The 17,000-nt window shown below is 46.8% G+C and overlaps 1 protein-coding gene across 6 annotated transcripts in view; it reads left to right on the plus strand.

Annotated features, from left to right (window-relative positions):
- The first annotated feature begins 2,886 nt into the window (after positions 1-2,886).
- tex2 (testis expressed 2) overlaps positions 2,887-17,000 on the plus strand; it is a 128,210-nt gene continuing 114,096 nt past the window's right edge. For 2 of the 6 annotated variants that reach the window (XM_085963932.1, XM_085963939.1), the window contains exon 1: positions 2,965-2,982. The gene's annotated coding sequence lies outside the window, so the exon portion shown is untranslated. Of the gene's footprint in view, positions 2,983-17,000 lie in introns of all 6 variants that reach the window. The other 4 variants (XM_085963934.1, XM_085963936.1, XM_085963933.1 and 1 more) reach the window with 4 other exon arrangements.

The raw sequence follows: 17,000 nt of genomic DNA on the forward strand, positions 1-17,000 counted from the left end.
CCAGTGACGCCCACATTCCATAAACGAATGAAAAAAAAGGACAGATGCTGTCTGCTCTCCTGGATGGGAAAGATCACAGATCCTGCTTATGCATCAGTTATTACCTTCTATCTGTCAAATATCTCATATATATTAAAGATAAAGCAACTGTTTCTGACCATTGTAAAATTATAAGCACAATAATTCATCCCCTCCACTCCAAAGCATGGACATCATTTGTTGTTTGGGGAATATTTTCCTATTCTCTACATGCAGCTACTATGGTCTTTCATGACCACCATTAAAAAATCAGAGAGTTTATGTTCTTTTTGAACAAGTAGAGGTTTGATAGAGGTGTTTGAAATCATGAAGGGTTTAGATAGAGTAATTGAAGAGAAACTGTTTCCAATGGCTGAAGGTTCGATAACCAGAGGGCACAGATTTGGCAAAAGAACCAGAGACGACATGAGGAAAACCTTTTTACGCAATGAGTGGTTAGGATTTGGAATGCACTGCCTGATAGGGCGGTGGATACAGATTCAGTAGTAGCCTTCAAAAGGTAACTGGATAAATACTTGAAAGAGAAAAATTGCAGGGATATGGAGAAAGAGCGGGGGAGTGGGACTAACCGGATTGCTCTTCGAAAGAGCCGGCACAGACTCGATGGGCCGAATGGCCTCCTGTGCTGTACTTTTCTATGATTTTAACCTCAGCCATGGGTTCACTGTTATTTTATTTTCCAAGCTGAACAGAAGCGTCAGTTTTCAATTACTTCCGATTGACTATTCTGAACTCGTGGTGTATCCACAGGGGCAATGGAGAAATCCAGCTTGAAGTGCTGCACTTTTCATCAACACTGTTGCTGTGCCTTCATGTAAAACATTGAAATGATGGCATCATTGCAGGCAGGCTGCCAGCTGGTGATTGATTGTAACATTTTCTCATAGAGTTTGCATGTACAAACAAAAGAGATAGTGTTTTTTTATCAGATGGGCTAAGAGGAGAGATTTGGTAACAATTCTGTGAGCAACCAACTGAATGAATACCCATATCTCCAACAGGCCAAAGTACAGAATAGACATCCAGATAAAGCAGTTAATGAAATGCTTGTGGGGAAAAACCTGGATGGTTATTTAGGAACAAGACTTGAGATTTATACAGCTAGAGATAATTAAATGTTGCATGGAAAATGATGGTTCCTGGGCAATGAACATTATGTCAAAGTAGAGAACTGGTGAGGAATAAAGTAACTCACTGACAGATTAAACAAAGTCCTCTATCTTTAAATAGGTTGGTATCTGTGTTATTCTGTGACAGCTCTTCAAAAAAACTGCAAGATATAATTGACCAGTTATCAACTCCTTTCCATGGACAAAAAAACCCCAGTGGAACTCTTTACCTCCTGCAGTCGCCCCTTCCTCTTACAATTTACAATACAAGCTTTCAAAACCCATGCTTGCTGACTAATTACCACTTCCTGATGTAACTGATCTTCTGTCTCCTACTGTTTACAGTTTGTCATGCACTGTGGGCCTAGGCCCTTCACCCACGTACCTCAATACCGCCTGGTTACAAATCGATACTCTTTTCCCAAATCAAATGCATTAAAAGTAAGACTTGTGTGGAGTATAAACACCAGCAGAGACTAGTTGGGCCGAATGGCCTGTTTCTGTGCTGTATATTCTATGTAATTTGATGTAACATGTTTGTAGTGGGCTGGAATAATGATTTGACCAGTTATTTAATTGACTGTAGCTGTAGAAAATGTCCATAAATTAACCATAATTTGACCACATCTGGAAGCATTGTGCCTGTTATGCTTGCAGAATTTGAGCTCTTGCTCTGCATCTTTAGCCGGTAACCTGCGGTTTACCCAAATACTCAACGTCATGAGTGATATCAAATGACTGAGAAAAGCAAAAGCGGAGAGTAGCTGCATGGCTGCAATAAAAAGAATCAGAACGCAGATTGGGTGACCGCTTTGCGGAACACCTCCGTTTAGTCCATAAGGGTGACCCCGAGCTTCCGGTCGCCTGTCATTTTAATTCACCGCTCCATTCCCACTCGGACCTCACCGTCCTTGGCCTCTTGTATTGTTCCACGGAAGCTCAACGTAAACTCGAGGAACAGCACCTCATCTTCCGATTAGGCAGTCTGCAGCCTTCCGGACTCAATATCGAGTTCAACAATTTCAGATCATAAGCTCGGCCCCCATTTCATTTTCTCTTGTAATTGTTCCACTCCTTTCCCCCCCCCCCTTTCCTTTTGTTTCTCTCTCACACCTGGCAGCTATCTTTTGCCCTGCCAGTACACTTTACACCTAATCCCAGCCTATTACCATCTCGTCTAGCTTCTAATCTCTTTTACTTCTTTTGTTTCTTTTATTCTTTTGTCCGATCGCAGCCCTGCCTTCGATCTAGTTTCTTTTCTTTCCAGTTTTGAAGAAGGGTCCAACCCGAAACGTCAACTCAAATTTCTCTCCACGGATGTTGCCTGACCTGCTGAGTTTTTCCAGCATTTTCTGTTGTTATTTATGTGTATCAGGTAACCGTTCGCCTGGCAATAACGGATCTGGGAAATAAGAGGCAACTGATGTGGGCCAGAATCCATCCATCCCGCCCCCTGTTTGATGGCTGGACTGGATAGTCTGATTGATTGGTCTTGTCTGAGACGGTGGACCCGGGGAAGCGGGGTGATCGTGCGCATGCGCTCCGAGTGTGGACCCAGTGAAGGGGGCGGGGCCGGAGGGCGATCGTGCGCATGCGCGCTGAGTGGACTCAAGTAAGGGGGCGGGGTCGAGGCTGGAGGGTGATCGTGCGCATGCGCTCTGAGAGAGAGTGTGGACCTGGGTAAGGGGGCGGAGCCGGAGCGGGAGGGCGAGCGTGCGCATGCGCCCCTGCGTTCCCAGGTGGCGCCGGTGTCAACAGGCTGTGGCGCGAGCGCTGGCCGGGCGGGCAGAGGGAGAGCGCCGTTCAGCGGCTGCCATGAAAGTGCTTGGGTAAGGTGAGCGCTCGCCGTCGCCGCGTCCTTCGCAATGACTTAACACTTCTTCCCCGGCCGGGCCACTCTTCCCCAGCCCCGCCGCCGCCGCCGCCGCCGCCAACATCTCCTCACCGCGGCGGCCGGGCACTCGGACGGGCGGATCCCACAGTGACAGCCGGCCGCTAGGCCGATGCGCGGGCCCCGCACTTATCGCAGTTACCGATGGGGTGGAGGAGCCTGCCGTAGTTTTTCACCTGTCTCCCAGGGGCGGCAGCGGGGCCCCAGCTTCCCCCCCGGGGTGTCTCTGTTCCCCTTCCCCCCGGGGTCTCTCTGTCCCCCCCCCCTTCCCCCCGGGGTCTCTCTGTCCCCCCCCCCCTTCCCCCCGGGGTCTCTCTGTCCCCCCCCCCTTCCCCCCGGGGTCTCTCTGTCCCCCCCCCTTCCCCCCGGGGTCTCTCTGTCCCCCCCCCTTCCCCCCGGGGTCTCTCTGTCCCCCCCCCCTTCCCCCCGGGGTCTCTCTGTCCCCCCCCCCTTCCCCCCGGGGTCTCTCTGTCCCCCCCCCCCCCTTCCCCCCGGGGTCTCTCTGTCCCCCCCCCTTCCCCCCGGGGTCTCTCTGTCCCCCCCCCTTCCCCCCGGGGTCTCTCTGTCCCCCCCCCCCTTCCCCCCGGGGTCTCTCTGTCCCCCCCCCCCCTTCCCCCCGGGGTCTCTCTGTCCCCCCCCTTCCCCCGGGGTCTCTCTGTCCCCCCCCCTTCCCCCGGGGTCTCACTGTCCCCCCCTTCCCCCCGGGGTGTCTCTGTCTCTCTCCCCCCCCCCCCCCCTTCCCCCCGGGGTGTCTCTGTCCCCCCCCTCCCCCCGGGGGGTGTCTGTTTCCCCCCCCCCCTCTCCCCGGGGGGTGTCTGTTCCCCCCCCCCTCTCCCCGGGGGGTGTCTGTTCCCCCCCCCCTCTCCCCGGGGGGTGTCTGTTCCCCCCCCCCCTCTCCCCGGGGGGTGTCTGTTCCCCCCCCCCCCCTCTCCCCGGGGGGTGTCTGTCCCCCCCCCCTCTCCCCGGGGGGTGTCTGTTCCCCCCCCCCCCTCTCCCCGGGGGGTGTCTGTTCCCCCCCCCCCCCCCTCTCCCCCTCTCCCCGGGGGGTGTCTGTTCCCCCCCCCCCCCTCTCCCCGGGGGGTGTCTGTTCCCCCCCCCCCCTCTCCCCGGGGGGTGTCTGTTTCCCCCCCCCCCCTCTCCCCGGGGGGTGTCTGTTTTCCCCCCCCCCCCCCCCCTCTCCCCGGGGGGTGTCTGCTCCCCCCCCCCCCCTCTCCCCGGAGGGTGTCTGTTCCCCCCCCTCTCCCCGGGGGGTGTCTGTTCCCCCCCCCCCTCTCCCCGGGGGGTGTCTGTTTCCCCCCCCCTCTCCCCGGGGGGTGTCTGTTCCCCCCCCCTCTCCCCGGGGGGTGTCTGTTCCCCCCCCCCCCTCTCCCCGGGGGGTGTCTGTTCCCCCCCCCCTCTCCCCGGGGGGTGTCTGTTCCCCCCCCCCTCTCCCCGGGGGGTGTCTGTCCCCCCCCCCTCTCCCCGGGGGGTGTCTGTTCCCCCCCCCCCCCTCTCCCCGGGGGGTGTCTGTTTCCCCCCCCCCCCCCCCTCTCCCCGGGGGGTGTCTGTTTCCCCCCCCCCCCCTCTCCCCGGGGGGTGTCTGTTCCCCCCCCCCTCTCCCCGGGGGGTGTCTGTTTCCCCCCCCCTCTCCCCGGGGGGTGTCTGTTTCCCCCTCTCCCCGGGGGGTGTCCCTGTCTTTCCCCCCCCCGGGGGGTGTCCCTGTCTCTCCTCCTCCCCCCCCCCCCCCCCGGGGGGTGTCCCTGTCTTCTCCCACCCCCCCCCAGGGGGGTGCCCCTGTCTCCCTCCCCCCGGGGGGGTGCCCCTGTCTCTCTCTCCCCCCCCCCCCCCGGGGGTGTCCCTGTCTTTCTCTCTCTCTCTCTCTTCTCCCCCCCCCCCCCCCCCCCCCCCGGGGGTGTCCCTGTCTTCCCCCCCCCCCGGGGGGGTGTCCCTGTCTCCCCCCCCCCCCCCCGGGGGTGTCCCTGTCTTTCTCTCTCTCTCTCTCTTCTCTTCTCCCCCCCCCCCCCCCCCCCCCCCCCCCCCCCGGGGGTGTCCCTGTCTTCCCCCCCCCCCGGGGGTGTCCCTGTCTTTCTCCCCCCCCCCCCCCCCCCCCGGGGGGGTGCCCCTGTCTCCCTCCCCCGGGGGGGTGCCCCTGTCTCCCTCCCCCCGGGGGGGTGCCCCTGTCTCCCTCCCCCCGGGGGGGTGCCCCTGTCTCCCTCCCCCCGGGGGGTGTCCCTGTCTCCCCCCACCTCCCACCCACCCCACCCCCATGAGGTCATGGGCGCCATCCCCCACCTGCCCTTCACTGCATCTCACCCTCCATCTATTTCTCACTTCCAGATGTGCCCAGAAATTTCCAGGGGATGCTTTGTCCTCGCTTTTAGGGGTGCTTGGCAGCTCCGCCCCGCCCCTCCGGCCGTGTATCAGTTTAACCAGCAACCAGCGGACAACTTGCAGCCATGGCGTAACAGCTAATGCCGACCGGTGAATGATTTAGTAGGTTCTGTGACTATTCACCACCACCTTTGTTTTTGTCCAATGGCTTCATTGCTGATGCTGGGTGTGGGTGGGGCACAAGTTGTACTCTGGCACTAAAAAAGATGTTTTACTCCAAACACATGAGGTTCTCTTCCCCCAATGCTCAATGTATCTGTCACCTCTCCATAATATTTCTAGTTATTTTAATGTATTTAGGAGACGAATATTATTGCAATTTTTAAGTTTATGGGAAAAATAGCAAAGAAATTGCGCATTGGTTCATGTGTTGAAAGTACTTTCAGTTGTGCAGTTTGTTTCAGTTTTTAGCCCATTTTTAAGATAGCAGAAATGTATATAATTGTTTTAATTTTTTTTAATGGGTATAATGCTCCATCTGTCGTGGTGCAAAGGGGCAATTTGGACTATGGAACTTGTTCAGTGTGCTTTTGAATGCAGCATCACTTGGTAAATACTGTATTATTTGCTGTTCCCAGTAATCCACTAAATTACAGTTGGGTGTGAGTAATAAAGACTGTAATCAAGATGTTCAGTGGACATTAGTCAGAAATGTAAGTGCCTTTGGATAAGTTTGAGCTCTTGTCATTTCAACCCCACCATTTAATTATGGGTTTTCACTCTATTTTTGACTTAAATACACCCCACATGCACAAACAGTTGTCTCTGTAAAATAAAGCTATTGACACACAAAAAGTAATGACGTTACATTGAAGATCTAAGAGAGGCCAAGATGATGGTACAGGAGAGCTCTTTTGCAGGATGGTAGAATCAGAATTTCTAGCACAACAGAGTTGGGCCAATGTGCCTGTGCTAGCTCCATATCTACTCTAATTCAATTTCCCATTCTTTATCAAATCTTTTAATATTTTTTTCTTAACATGTTTATCCTGTTCCCTTTTCAATGTTGTGATTGATTTGGCTTAAATAATTGCATTGTGGGTAATGCATTTATATTCCAATAACCCTTATGCCTATGAGTTATAACTGTTGTGGTATAAAATATTGTAATTTCAGCCAAATTACATCTCTGCTAAATCCACTACATCGAAATATACAATGCTGTTTTCTGTTTATACCTTTTGTATGAGTAGTGGATTCGTGCTAGGCTTTTGGACTTGATCTTTAGCAGGTGCCCAGCCATATATTTATCTATAATAATAGCTTGAGAAATTAGGGTGAAAATATTATTTTCCCTCATGGGCATCACAGTAATTCACTTTCTTGGACTATAGAAACCACACTGTTTACTTGAAAATGTACAAGTAAAATAAACAATGGTGGTGAGCATTGTGATATAAATATCTTGACTTGAAACTGACCCTAAGCCATTGATGATTTTGTCGCATTCATTTTATGGTCAGCCTGCTACCACATCACTGGTCATGATGTATCCTCTCTTCTCATGTGTTCTGTTTCTTTGTAGGATTGGGTTTGTGCCAGAGGAATTGGTAGTACATTGCACGTTTTTGCTTGGTTGTATTCACACGAGGATTAGTAAATGTCATTATTTTTTTAATAAATTTCCGAGGAATTCTATAGAGCCTATATTGCAAAAATACTTTTGTTTTTTCTGTATTTGACCATTGCTTATTTTTGAAAAATCAAGACTGATAAAGTCTCGGTTCTATTTGTCAAACTTGTATGTACTGGAGTTTTAGAAGTGTGCTTTTATTTGTAATAATGCAAACTGTCCAAATGAAGTGTAGTAATTTCATAACTCAGCTTGGCTCAATGATAGCACGCTTACCTCTCAGTCAGAAGGTTGTGGATTCAAGGCCTACTCCAGAGACTTGAGCACATAATTTAGGTTGACCCTTCAGTTTAGTAGTGAGAGGGCTGCTTCACTGTCAGAGGTATTGACTTCCAGATGAGACATTAAACTAAAGCCTTGTCTGCCTGTTGAGGTGGATGTAAAAGATCCCATGGCACGATTTGAAGAGCATGGGAGATTTGGTGTCCTGACTGACTTTCATTTGAAAAGTATTTCATTTAGATTTGGTGCTTTTTGGTTAGGGTTAGCACGTGAAAGGTGCTATGTAAATGCATGTTCTTTAATTGAGTAGCCAAACTGCTACTAGGATACTTAAATTGTTACATTGAATTAAAAAAAAAAAAAAAATGTTTTTTACATGCTGTGCCTTAGTTTATTAACAAGCTGGCATTTTGAGAAAATCTGACTTTCAAAGAAAAATGACATATTTCCAAATGTAATTTCAAAAATCATTGAACATTTTAGATTTCTGTAATTCATGCTTACAGGAAATGGCTTAAGATACTTCCACAATTAATTGTAATACTGAGTGTGATGTATTCCAAATATTATGACACTTAAGTGATTGTCATCACTCTATAAAATCCCTGCTAAATGGTTTAAAAAAATTATCCTGTCAGTATTAATACACTAAATCATTTCATGGTCATTCACCAACATAATGTTCTGATTTACATAGTAGTTGTGGTTTTTATGGGAGAAAAACATTTAAATCTAGTTATAATTTGTCCAGATACTGTCCCTTTCCTACTGCATAGTAAAATATTTTATTTTCCTGAAATATGGGTGGTGGGGGGTATATGAAAATGAAGGCTTGATGTAGTGATGGAAAAAAACTGGCAGCTGCCACCTTACTTGGAGGTTAGTGTTAGCCTAAAGTTAGTGGGTTTGTTGGAGTTCTTGATTTTCATACAGATGAATGCATCTCATTGAGTCCAGATATTCTTTTGCCAGCTGATAATGGGCTACCTTTCTCCCTTTTTTTAACCATCCTACTTTTCCCCTGAGGGCGATGGTTCATGCAGTGGTACAGTTATACAGACACTGGCAACCCTTTGGTACTTTGCCTATATGCCTAGTCTTCATGTGTGATGACCCTCAACCAATGATATTAGTAGACAAAAAGAAAATACTGCAGATGCTGGAAATCTGAAATAAAAACAGAAAATGCTGGAGATACTCAGCAGGCCAGGCAGCATCTGTGAAGAGAGAAACTGAGTTAACGGTTCAGGTCGATGACCTTTCGTCAGAACTGGAAAAAAGCAGGAAATGGAACAGATTTTTAAGCAAGTGTAGGGGCTGGGAAAGGGGGGAGGGGATGAAAGAACAAAAGGGAAGGTCTGTGATAGGATAGAAAGTAGGAGAGGTTAAGAGACGATTAGACATTTTGATCACAATAGAAGAGAGCTTCATAACCGACGGGTACCTGATCCTATCTCGCCCATCACACACTTTCTAGTGGAAGTTACTGGATGTGGATCAGGAGTATGAGCTCTCTTGCCCTCCATCAGATACTGAGGCCATTTGCAGTGCTCCACCTGGTTGAGAGCAACTAACTGCAAATATTTTGTTGCTTTTTAAAAAAAAAAAAAAAATAATTAAAACTAGAATAATTTTAACTGAAAAAATCCTATATTTACCTTGCAAGTATTGAGTTTGTTTTATGGGTCAAATGTAGTGATGAGGGAAATCAGCTGGTGATCCAACAAAATCATGTTTAGTACTTAAATAATTTATTGTGCTATTTACTAGGTCATTTGTGAAGAAATGTTTTCCATTATAGCTTGGGGGTCTTGAAATAAGACATGATGAGGCATTTTTTTGAGTAAGCATAGTACCCAGACATCCTTACTTGAGGTGAAAGTGATTTACTTGCACTACTTGCAATCTAGTATACTGTATTCGCTGCTCACGATGCGGTCTCCTCTACATTGGGGAGACCAAACGCAGATTGGGTGACTGCTTTGCGGAACATCTCCATTCAGTCCGTAAGGGTGAACCTGAGCTTCCGGTCGCCTGTCACTTTAATTCTCCGCTCCACTCCCACTCTGACCTCTCCGTCCTCGGCCTCTTACATTGTTCCAATGAAGCTCAGTGTAAGCTCGAGGAACAGCACCTCATCTTTCGATTAGGCACTTTACAGCCTTCTGGACTCAGCATCGAATTCAACAATTTCAGACCATAACCTCTGCCCCAGTCTTTTTTTTCCTTCTCTCTCTCACATGGCAGCTATCTTTCATTCTGCCATCGCCATATACACTTCGTCTAGAGCCATCTTGTGTTTCTTAACTTGTCCCATTACCATCTCCTTTTGCCTTGCACCATCATTACTTTTGTCTCTTAATCTCTCCTGCCTTCCATCCTATCACAGACCTTCCCTTTTGTTCTTTCCTTCCCTCCCCCCTTTCCCTGCCCCTACACTTAAAAACTTGTTCCTTTTCCAGTTCTGGCGAAGGGTCATTGACCTGAAACGTTAACTCTGTTTCTCCCTCCACAGATGCTGCCTGACCTGAGTATTTCCAGCATTTTCTGTTTTTATTTCAGATCTCCAGCATCCGCAGTATTTTGCTTTTGTACCCTTACTTGGGGGTTATCTCCAATATTGCTGGTAGCCTAGAAGATTCATTTAATTGTTTTATTCATTCATGTAACTGCCCTGCCAGCTATGATTTTTTTTTTAACTAGCTGGAGATAGTCACACACTATAGGGAAAAAATAGAATTTTAATTCACTAAAGCATTAATGCATTAGTGCTCATTTTCCTTTCGTATTTGTCTGATGCCAGCATCCTACTTTGTCTTGTATGCTTTGTGCTGCTTTTAAGGCCTAATTTGAGGCAACTAAATTTAGCTCAAATGTTTGCACACTTGTTTTTGAGCTGAGAGTACTTGGATTTCTTTCTCTCCTTTCTTTCTGCCTCCCTTTCCCATCTTGTATCACAATTCTGTGGTCAAAATCAGCAGACCTGCCTCCAGGCATCTGATTGGGGAGAAGCTATAGTTACTGTTTGTATTACCTATTGATGAAGTTCGCTGAATTATTTTCGGTAAACTGAACCATTTTACTACCAACTCTCGAGTTACTTTAGTTCCAACCATGAATTTGTTTTACACCTCCATTTTTATTGGAAAACCATCCCAACAACAGCTGTCAGAGTTTGTGTGGCACAATAGAAAGAACAAACTTGTATTTATATTGCACCTTTTACGACCTCGGGGCATCCCAAAGCGCTTTACAGCCAGCTAAGTACTTTCGAAGTGTGGTCACTGTTCTAATGTAGGAAACGCGGCAGCCAATTTGCACACAGCAAGGTCCCACAGACATCGATATGATAATGAGCAGACAATCTGTGTTGTGATGTTGGTTGAGGGATAAATATTGACCAGGACACCGGGGAGAACTCCCCTGCTCCTCTTCAGAATAGTGCCATAGCATCTTTTACGTCCATCTGAGAGGTTTAATATCTCATCCAAAAGACAGCACCTCCAACAGTACAGCGGTCCGTAGTAGGTAGTACTCGTCTTGCCTGAAAAAGTGTGTTTAAAAAAAAAGTATAGCTTACAGTTAATGATCTCTCAAATAATATCTGTTTTGACAGGTGCTTTAATTTTGTAGACTTGCATGTTTACAGTAGGGAGAGCTTTGTTTGGCCAGAAATGATTTTAATCGGTCTTTCCTGAGGTTTGAGAAAATGGTTCACGTTTGCTGACAAAGGTCAGAAGCTGTTCGTTTGAGGTTTGTAATTGTCGGTGATGACATTTGCCATTGCACCACTTTTACTCGCTGAGAAGTGACCTTTCTTTAACTGTGTCTGGTGTTAAGAATACTGTAGTATTTTTTCAGCGTGTATTTGGACTAACATAAATAATGAATGTTTTCAAAAGGATGCCACTTGTTTTCAAAAGAATGCCACTTGCATTCAGTGCACCTGGAGTTCTGTGACAAAAATTCAGGATTGCTTAAAGGGTCACTCAACATTGTGGTCTGCTCATGAAATGGGAACATAAAAATGGCTAATGAATCAATGCAAACTACCTGATTTCAGAAGTGAAGCAAAAGGAGAGAGAAATTGGGACTTGATCCATGGTAAATTATTCATTGTAAGACTGCATAGTGGGAAGATTTGGAATACTTTCAAACTTTCTTCAAACTATGGTTGAATTTTTTTATTTTTGTGTACTCCAAAAAAAAAAGAAAAAAAAAAAAAGTTCCTTGCCCCTCCTAATGTTTGGCTAATACCATAGCTTAGTGATGTGCTTTCTGTAGAGTAAAAGAAAAAAAAGTCTGTTTTTCTGAAAGATGTGCTGTACATCATAGTCCTCCCATGTACAGGAAAAGTTCTGATATCCGGCACCGATGGGACCGGCGTGATGCCGATCTATCAAAAGTTCCGGAGTGGTGAGCGGATTATCTACCCAGGCTGTTTTTAACTAAGAAAAATTTAAAAATCAAGAAATGTGCAATATACAGTAATTGGGTACTCACCTACAGAATGTTGTGTTAAATGGATGGTGAAAGATGCTTGATTAAGTACAGTACTGCCAGTTGATGGTAATCCATAACTCTTTAACTTAAGTCGTTTATAAGTTTTGTTTTACTGTTAACAGTAAAACAAAACTTATAAATGACTGTGCAGTGCACCAAAACTTAAATGACTACTGTACGGTGGTTGACTGTACACTTATTCCAAGCCAACTGGTTCATCAGGATCATGCACTTCAACAGATTCTCCAGGCACTTCCAGTGCTCCAACTCTTTTGGAAGTTTTCTTAAACATGTCCTGGATGTCTGCTTGCTTAGTGGACTCTTGCCTTCTTTGCAGAAAGGTAGACTGCAGAATATGGAGCTGCATAACTTCTTGGGCAGAATAGCAAGAACGGCTTTCAGCAAATTTGATGAATGAAGCAAGATCTGCTGTAGCTTGCCCAAGAAATCTTGTTCACTTCAGAAATCTCATCGTCTTCATTTTCCATCACACTTTCCTTTTCTTTCCTTGGATTCAAAACATTCTCCATTATTTCATCATCACTTAGCAAATGCACAACAGCAACTTCTCTATCGGCATCAACCCACTGCTCAATATCACTTTCACTGAGGTGATGTAGAGGGTTTGCTGGGCCTACATCTTTCACCATGTCAGCCATTTCCATTACTGCAGTCTTTCGCGGACGAACATTGAACCCACGAAATTCCTCCTCTGAAGAAGAACCTTCAGCAAACATTACAGAAGGCCACAATTTGCACCAGGCTTGTCTCAAAGTGTGACCTTTCACCAATTTCCAGGAACATGCAACATTAAAGATGGCATCTTTAAGATTGTATTCCTTCGGAAATGCCTGAATACCTGTATTGTCATCTTGGCTTATCAGTCTACGTAGGAAGTCTTTCTTGTAATGACACTTGAGATTTTGGATAACGCCCTGGTCCATGGGTTGTATGAGAGAAGTTACATTTGGTGGCAAATAAATGGTGAAAATATTTCCAGAAACCAACTCGGATTCATGCGGATGGGCTCTACAATTATCCAGCAATAAAATGCATTTGCTATCTTCAGGTTTCCTTATTCTACGGAAATGTTCCCTCACAGATGGAGCAAAAGTATGATGGAACCAATTTGAAAAGATTTCCTTATCCATCCAAACATTTGCTTGAGCTTTGTACTCAACAGGTAAGTGCCTCACATTTTTAAATGCACGGGGATTTTTATACTTCCCAATGACGAGAAGTTTAACCTGGTGTGATCCAGCAGCGTTAGCACGGTTACATGATCTTTATTTTTCTTGTAACCTGAAGCATTAGCCTCACTAGCCCCAGCAAGTGTTGATTCTGGCAAACACCTCCAAAATAAGCCTGTTTCATCGGCATTGTATAGCTGTGCTGGCGACAAATCATGTTGCTGCACAATCCGATTGAAATAATCGCAGTATTCTTCTGCGGCGTCGTGATCAGCTGATTTCTTCTCCCCGCAAACATCGAGTCGTCGTATCCCGTGCCGTGCCTTGAAGCACGATAGCCATCCATCAGAGAAAGCACACTTGTCAGTGAGCTCCATCTTTGCATAAAAATCCTTCGCTTTTGATATTAGCATGGGTCTGGAAATCGGAACACCCTCTGAACGCTTCAGAACAAACCACTCATAAAGCACGGTATCCAGCTCTTCAAGCTTAAGCTTAGGCTTACGAAGCGTGCGCCATTTCTCTACACTGTTGGGTGTCTCCGAGCTTGCATAAAACTTGAGCAGCTTATCCTTCTGTGCTTTGATGTTGTACATTGTTGACGAACCGATTTTGAATTCTTTCATAATGTGCATACGCTTCGCTCCCATTTCTAGTCGTTTGCATAAATCAATTTTCTGCTTTAAAGTTAACACCACTCGCTTCCTTTTGGTTGGATCAACTTTTGGGATTTCCATAATGCAGTCCAATGAGTTGCAACAGCGTTGGAGACACACAGTACTGTACTGGAACCCCAAAACATGGCGGATCAGAGGAGGCTACCGGCAGCGTGGGAGACACACAGTACTGTACTGGAACCCCGAAACATGGCGGATCAGAGGAGGCTACCGGCAGCGTGGGAGACACACAGTACTGTACTGGAACCCCGAAACATGGCGGATCAGAGGAGGCTACCGGCAGCGTGGGAGACACACAGTACTGTACTGGAACCCCGAAACATGGCGGATCAGAGGAGGCTACCGGCAGCGTGGGAGACACACAGTACTGGACTGGAACCCTGAAAAATGGCAGATCAGAAGAGGCTACCGGCAGCGTGGGAGACACAGTACTGTACTGGAACCCTGAAAAATGGCAGATCAGAAGAGGCTACCGGCAGCGTGGGAGGGTGAGACTCCTGATGCAGGGTTTCTGAGGTGTTCCGAGTTCCGCTGGCGCCAAGAGGCCGAGTAGTGGCAGTTTGTAGAACTACCCCCACTGACGAACTCGGCAACCGTTGGAGACTCGGACTCGGAACCGGCAACATTGCCGGTTACTCAGGCGCTGTTTTCGGGGGGTGAATTCTGCCGGTAGAGCGAGTTTTCCGGACATACAACCTCCGGTTAAACCAAAGTTTCCTGTATTTGTGCAGCCAATGATTGTGTGAAAATTGCTCATTTAGCTTGCCAGTAGCCCAGTCTGGACCACAGCTTTAACAGTGATTTGTTTTGTAATAGTCCCATTGCAATGGACTTGTTTTGAATCTCTGTGCAGTATCCAGCAATAGTTATCTTAAATTAGTAAAAACAAAGTTGGATAACTAAGTTATTCAGAATGTAATTTCATTTTATTTGCAGCAGTTTATAAAAATTTCCATTGTGTTTAGCAAGATAAGAGGAATGGGTGATTGGTTAAGAGTATGTTGAATTTAATATAAGCAGTGTTCGATAAAGTTTACTTTTTTCCAGTAGAATATGTTCTGGTCAGTTGTGTGATTTGATGTCTCCACCCTTGAGATGGACTGTAATCTACCTGTGACTGTGTTTGCCAGTTATCTTCTGATTTGCTGCCTCTTAAATTTTCTATGTTCTACTTGTGGTTTCATAGTAAGTAATTTAAGCTATTTATTTGAATTACTATTCTTTATGCAAGCTCAATTTAAAAACTCTTAAGCCTGCTGTATTTGGGAGAAAGCAGTATTGTGCCAAGTGCAAAATGTTTTTTGACTGTCCATCCAGTCCAGGTGGTACTGCAGAAGTTGTGATAAATGAGTTCTCTATTATAGTTGGAAACCTACAGTACATAAATCATCCTGGATCTTGTTTCCCATGGCTTTTTGATATGGAGTAGAATTCCATGGCTGCTTTTTTTTTAACGTATTCTGGATTAGCATAGGTTGTGATGAAAGGTCCTGTCATTTTTGCATTAAACCATCAATTCGGGGCTACTCGGAAGTAAGCAACCAAGCCATACAAACCAGGAAGGTCCCAAGTTCCTCTCAAACAGGTATACCGATTTGGATACTGTTGAGGGGGATGACTCACCAGGGGAAGGCAGCAGCAGCCAACTTCCTGGCACTGGGGGTGCTCCTGCCCAGGAAGGGAGGAAAAAGAGTGGGAGAGCAATAGTGGTAGGGGATTCTATAGTAAGGGGAACAGATAGGTGTTTCTGTGGCCGTAGACGTGAATCCAGGATGGTTTGTTGCCTCCCTGGTGCCAGGGTCAAGGATGTCACTGAGCGGCTGCAGGGCATTCTGGAGGGGGAGGGTGAACAGCCAGAGGTCGTGGTCCACATTGGTACCAACGACATAGGTAAAAAGAGGGATGAGGTCCTGCAGCAAGAATTTAGGGAGCTAGGTGGAAGATTAAAGAGCAGGACCTCAAAGGTTGTAATCTCTGGATTACTCCCGGTGCCACGTGCTAGTGAGAATAGGAAGATAGAACAGATTAATGCGTGGCTAAAGGGATGGTGCAGGAGGGAGGGCTTTAGTTTCCTGGATCACTGGGTCTGCTTCTGGGAAAGGTGGGACTTGTACAAGTCGGACGGTTTGCACCTGAACCAGAGGGGGACCAATATCCTTGCAGGGAGGTTTGCTAGCACTGCTGGGGGGGGTTTAAACTAACTTGGCAGGGGGATGGGATACAGAGTGGAACTATAGTAGGGGGTGATTTACAGCCAAATACGGAGGAAAAAACAAGTCAGCTGGGAAGGCAGAGCAAATATGTGAAGGCAAAAGGGAATATGGCAAGGCTGGAAGGCATTTATTTTAATGCAAAAATGCAAGGAGTCTTGCAAATAAGGTGGATGAACTGAAGTTGTTGTTGAACACATGGGAGTACGATATTGTTGCTATCACGGAGACATGGTTGAGGGAGGGTCAGGACTGGCAGCTCAATATTCTGGGGTATAGAATCTTCAGGCGAGACAGAGGGGGGTGTAAAAGGGGAGGGGGTGTTGCAATATTAATTAAGGAATCAATTACTGCTGTAAGGAGGGATGATATATTAGCGGGTTCCTCTAATGAGGCCATATGGGTAGAACTTAAAAACAAAAAGGGGGCAAGCACTTTGCTGGGAGTGTACTATAGGCCCCCAAACAGTCAGGGGGAGATAGAGGAACAGATATGTAGGCAAATCTCAGAAGTGTGAAAATAATAGGGTAATGATAGTGGGGGATTTCAACTTCCCCAATATTAATTGGGATAGTCAGAGTGTGAAAGGCTTAGAGGGTGCAGAATTCTTAAAGTGCATCCAGGAGAGCTTTTTGAGCCAACATGTAGAAAGTCCTACAAGAGAGGGGGCGGTACTGGACCTAATTCTAGGGAATGTAGCCGGGCAAGTGGTGGAAGTGTCAGTAGGAGAGCATTTTGGCGACAGTGACCATAATTCGGTGAGATTTAAGGTGGTCATGGAAAAAGACAAAGACGGCCCGGAAATAAGGGTTCTAAATTGGGGGAAGGCCGATTTTAATATAAGGCAGGATCTGGCCAAAGTGGACTGGGAGCAGCTACTTATAGGAAAATCCACATCAAAGCAGTGGGAGACTTTCAGAAGGGAAATAGAGAGAGTACAATGCCAACATGTTCCTGTAAAGGTCAAGGGTGGGACCAACAAGCAAAGGGAACCTTGGATGACAGGGGATATACAAAAATGCATTAGGAAAAAAAGGGGGGCTTTTGGCAGTTACAAAAGACTAAAGACGGAGGAAGCCCTAGAGGAGTATAAAAAGTGCAGGGGCATACTTTAAAAAAAGAAATTAGGAGGGCGAGGAGGGGCCATGAAATAACA

The sequence above is a fragment of the Somniosus microcephalus genome, chromosome 21 (assembly GCF_052327205.1).
Source record: "Somniosus microcephalus isolate GS21.2 chromosome 21, FLI_Smic_1.0, whole genome shotgun sequence".
NCBI classification, from domain to species: domain Eukaryota; kingdom Metazoa; phylum Chordata; class Chondrichthyes; order Squaliformes; family Somniosidae; genus Somniosus; species Somniosus microcephalus.